At 37.1% G+C, this 5,624-nt stretch overlaps 1 pseudogene; it reads left to right on the forward strand.

Moving 5' to 3' along the window:
* Nucleotides 1–700: 700 nt before the first annotated feature.
* LOC119188448 lies at nt 701–3,333 on the forward strand (annotated as a pseudogene).
* Nucleotides 3,334–5,624: the final 2,291 nt, after the last annotated feature.

Below are 5,624 nucleotides of genomic sequence, written 5' to 3' on the forward strand. Positions count from 1 at the left end.
TTTTTCAGATTATACATACATACATAACATCACGCATCTTATCCCCGAAGGGGTATGCAGAGGCGCAACTAGGGCACCCACTTTTCGCCAAGTATGTTCCGTCCCATGATGTGATAGGGGGCGAGCCTATCGCCATATCGGGCACAAATTTCAGACTCCGGGCTGATACTGGGCAGAAAAACCCAAATATCACTTTGCCCGACCCGGGATTAGTCGCATTTAAAAACATATCTTTAGATGTAACAGGAACCTTATTGTGAGAATGCATTCGGCGTTTATTGGAATTAAAAAAAAATCACCTACCGTGTAGTAATTACGAGCGAGAGTAAATTCGAGGATTCCTTGAATATTTACATTATACATTAGTGTGCGTTATGAGTTAATTAATTCTTGTATTCGATTTTAAACGTCGTTGAGAAAAGAAAGTTTAATTTTTCAAATTGTTCATTAGTTTTGAACGAAATTACACATGTTATAACAAATTACATTATGGTCACCACATGGAAACCACGATTATCATTATATTGGATTACGCATATATCAGTTTGTTTATTTATATGCCCATATCTCTTTGATGTGAATGTAATTTTTTGTGCCGAATGTCATTCATTGTAGGTTTGTTTATTATATTTTAAAGTCCTTAACCAAATATGTATCAGGTGTCTTACTCATACGATCTCGTTTGTTATTCTGTGGTAAGCATGTACTAATTTATGGATTTTGTTTGTTGCAGCGAATCTCACCATCAGTTCGCGCTTCAGTCTAGAACTACTCATCTACTCGCCCGTGCAGGAAATGTACCTCTGTTTCAACCGGTCGCGGCTCGTCGGCAGGCGACTGGTCAGTTACAATTGTTTATACCTATTTACTTAGTAATAGAGATTCATATTTTAGGAGCGAAAATAAATGTATTTGTATAAAAAGTTGTCATTGTAAGTGCTCCAATGCATGATACATTTCAACTAGATCTCTCAAATGAAACATACAATTCTAAAAATTTTACTCAGGTTTGTAATCAAACAATAATTTTGTTCACAGTCGCGTTTCCAAGCGGAGAGACAACCCAACTGTCTGTTCAAAGAGGAATTTGTGGACGGCTACAACAGATACCACCTGGTCAAGAACGAAGACCGATACATAGGGTTCAACCGGCGCGGCGTGCAGCTGCGGCGCGGCAAGAGCTCGGCTGCCCGAGCGGCTGCACAAGTGCTTCTCGTTCATGAAGGAGAACCACGACTTCGACATCAACAGGCACAACAATCTGCTGGCCAACACGAAGACGTGGCGCTCGCAGCGTAGGCGACCCCCGCCGCAGAACTCCATCAAGCCCCCGTGCCACGGCGTGCGCCACCACCACGGCAGGCATCAGAGGCGACGGAACTGCGACGGCACGTAGGCGTCACGTCGGCGACACATTAGCAGCTTCACGCTTCAACGCTTCGCGCGTTCCGTTGCCAGCTGTCGTTGGACATTGTGAGTGGACAGAGTATTAGTCAACTATCGCAGTATTATTACAGTGACGTGGACTGGATAGCGTTAGGTTAGTCGCGGTGGCCGCGGCGTTTCAAACGCCGCATGAATGGTAGCTAAAGCGAGAGCAAACATTTGAATGGGGGAAAAAACGCCGAGCCGGGACGACGTCCGGAGCTGTGAAATTCCTTAAGGTCGTGTAACATCATGGCGCTCGTTTGCTCATGAGCCAGCGGTCGGACTCGTGCTCTAAAAGGAAAAAGGTTTTCTGTGGAACGAGCAAATAGTAGTCGCACCGGTCACGAGTCTTCCGACAGACCACCGCTGAACTCGACACCGTTCGACGTCGTCGCGTCGGCCGCACCGTGTCACGTGACACTCCGCGCGGGACACCACCGTGCCGCATGCGCATGCGCCTAGTGGACGCGTTAAAGCTCGTAACCTACTGCTCCGGCTGGCCCGCTATAATGTAGCAAAACGCCTTTACGTCAATTCTCAGTGTGTTATTATTTAAAACGCTTTACTATTAAGTACGGATTGTGTTATCTGCTTGTAAATATAATAAAACCATCGTGTTTACTTATTTATCGAAAAAAACTTTAATCAGAAATTTGTATACGTAGGTATTAGATGTAAAGTTGTATTAAAATGTTTTTTATGTATTTAATTATGGGTATTTAATCTATCCGACCGACCGCTCTCTTGTGATTAGCCACAGTTGATATGACCTAGTTTTCTCTACTAACTTCATGTACTGAAACTATTTCCTTATTAATGTTCATAATGAATATTTTCGTGCGATTCTGTGAATTTGATTGTATGATTTTGAGCGCTTTGTAAATATTGTTTTAGGAGTTCGTATGTGAGTGATAGGTTTTTTTGAATCTCTTTAATATCGAAATTTGTGGATTTCTATTGACGCTTGTAGTAATTTTTCGAGTAAATACGCGCCTATGTGTTGAATGCAGAATGCCTTAACTATAATGCAGTTGTACATCGTGTCTACCTATTATTATATAAAGATTAATCTCAGATCTGTGCCATAGTGGGCTAGCAATGTTAGCTGCCAGTTCGCATTGCAGCTATGTTCTATTTGTGTCTGTAAACTTTGTAGAAAATCAATATTTATCTTTACAGTACATGCTAATTGTAAATTTTCACTTAGAGGTTATATCTAAACTCCATAATTTTGTATTTATTCCATTTGTATTGATGATTGAGAATTGTGTGGACCTCTACGTGAAAATATATAAAATTTTAGAAAATGTAATATTGTACCTTGTATCCATTGTATACTCGTATTGATCGACTGATTCCGAACATTGTGGATTTAATCAAAACCTTTTTATATGACCGAAACCTTTTGTAAACTCATTTAATACAAACGTTTAAAGTGAGTACAAAAGTGAATACAGCAAAAATTTTGTATTAGCCGACAGATTTTGTATGAACTCCACTGAGTTTTTAAGAATGTACCTAAAATTTATTTTCATTTATCATTAACGTCAATGTTTTAAAACATATTTAGCTTTTTTGTAGTTACAAACTTGACAATAATTCAAGCATTTTGAATTTTGCAAAGTTCGGATTCGGTCTATCTATTATATTAAATGTTAAAAGTAAATGTGAACAGAAATCGCTACACATTCCTCGATTATTCCATAGTACGTAGTATACAAACAAAGACATTCAAACATTCCAAACAATGTTTAATAGTTTTACAAAATATGCGCTTATATACATAATAAATTCGTGAATGACACTGTGTATTGTAACACTGTGTCTAATTATAAGTATTCAGATGCAAACGAAATATAATTGCTAAGAAAAATTACAAAATTAAATCATATTTAACTCGCCAAAGTTGTGTCATTTCTTTAAGACATCCTTGCTTTAGAAAAATACATCTTGACCTGTTTTGTTGAAGAAATCCACTAGACTCTAGACTTTTAAAACCCGATGAAACAATAGACTAGCGTAGTTAATTATATCCTAAACTCTTCAAACAAAGCTGTTTCGTATTATATTCCACACCTATCCCCTTTTTTTATTTATTACTAGTTTATAACCCTCAGTTATCCTTTCATTTTAATATAACATGTTAACTTTTTTATGCCAACCTTACTAATGTAATGAGAATTCCTATCCCATTAATAATCCTATTTGTCCAAAAGTAGCTTAACCGGGTGCGGCCACAAAAAAGCGATATTTCCAATAATCTCGCCGGAAGAGGGTGTTTGCGGGTGAAATGTAAGTTTAAGAACAAACAGGGTAAAGTGGGGCTAACTGGGCGTGATGCCACGAGTTCGGGATGGGAGTGCGTGCGCGCGCCCTGATTAGCACCTACGGCTGCGTAGAGAAGCTTGGGGACAGAGGTTAATCTTTATTATTCTTTCTAATTTTTTATGCAAGTTATGCTATGATAAAATACATAAAGAAATGAAAAGTCAATTTACCTTTTTTAAAGATCTATTGGTTCCATTTTACATCAACTATAATTTTTACGAAAGATCAGGGTACTTATTCTCTATACAAATTATTTTAAAAAGTACGTAAATAGGACATTACGAAAAGACAATTGAAAATGTCATACAGAATAACATTCCACGTTAATTTCACGAAGATAATGTAACACGGTCGCGTTGTGGGTTTACAGTGTCATAGATAATTAGGCCCTGTATGCAATTTTATAGTATTTAATGTGGCTAGACATATTGTTGATGGTGTAAAAAATAGCTGTTGAATGACAAGTAGTTATCAAGCTTCATGATAAACATCACTTCCGCCAATAGACAACAACAACAAATTATTAATGTTCAATATCACTTTTTTCTTTCACTATCCTCGAATTTTACAAGTAGATTATGAAAAAACAAATATATGTATATTAAAATGTTTTGAAAAACTACTTTAGAAAAATTATCCAAAATATCAGGAGCCTTATTCTCTATCCCGCACGTTATTTTAACAGTGCGTAACAAGCACGTAACACAACGCATCATGTTTAGGACTATAGAAATTTGGCTTACAGAATACCATTCCACGCACATTTCTCGAAGATAACATGACACGGCCGCGTTACGCGTTTACAATATCATACAGAATAAGGGCCCAGGAGATAATTATAATATACAAAAGCGATAAAATCCGAAAAATACTTTTATTAAAATTATCCAAGACATCTTAAACCTATAATTATTTGTATTTTGACGCCTTTCAATTCCGGGGATGTCCCACGCTAACTGACTCAAAATCAGGGTATATAAATTAAATCGATAAATAATCTTCTCTTATCCTTTGCTGTTAAACGAACAATATTTGTATATCATGTGTTGTTGATAAAGCGGTTGTATATTTACAGTACATATGTGGAACAAAATCTCAATTACATATTAAGTAGTTGCTATTTGTCTTCTCATTAGTGTAGTGGCAGCTGGCTTTGAAACTAACGGACTTCTGGGTTCGATCCTTTATCATCATCATCATCATAATCAGTAGCCTATATCTTTGTCCAGTGCTGGACATATATCCCTTCCAATATGCGCCATTATATACTGTCTACACCCTGTCGCATCCACTTCTTGCCAGCGACCTATCGCAGATCGGCACTCCACCTAGCTGGTTCGATCCTTAGGTCGATTTAAATAAAAATTACATATTTTTACTTTAAAGGCATTGACTGCGAGACAGAGACTGAAATTTGCTCGACATGACGATGGTCACAATTTACTCCTATGCCTACCCCGTCGAGGATACGTTTAGCATAACTTATGAAAACTTCTTACGTATCAAAGTAAAACATGTTCGGATCACAAACAAAGAACTAACGGCTTAATAAACACGATTCACAAAAACAATATTGGTATTTAATTTAGATAATAACTCAAGTGATCTTACAACTGTTCGGCAAACGAATACCATATTAACATTGGCAGTGAAGTGTAAGAAAATATCAGAATTTGGCACAGATATGTTTGTAAAACGCTTTCAAGAGGTTTTCAAATAATGTTAGGTAAGAAAAATAATGTCCATTGGTTATTTGCATTCGTTGTTATAATACTGTTGGCACAATTTCCAGCTCGGTATAAAACGATATTTGGAGAAAATTTATTGTTGTTTGTGCGAATCTTTAATTTATATCTAAAATTGAATTG

The sequence above is a fragment of the Manduca sexta genome, unplaced genomic scaffold (genome assembly GCF_014839805.1).
Source record: "Manduca sexta isolate Smith_Timp_Sample1 unplaced genomic scaffold, JHU_Msex_v1.0 HiC_scaffold_3188, whole genome shotgun sequence".
In the NCBI taxonomy this organism is placed as follows: domain Eukaryota; kingdom Metazoa; phylum Arthropoda; class Insecta; order Lepidoptera; family Sphingidae; genus Manduca; species Manduca sexta.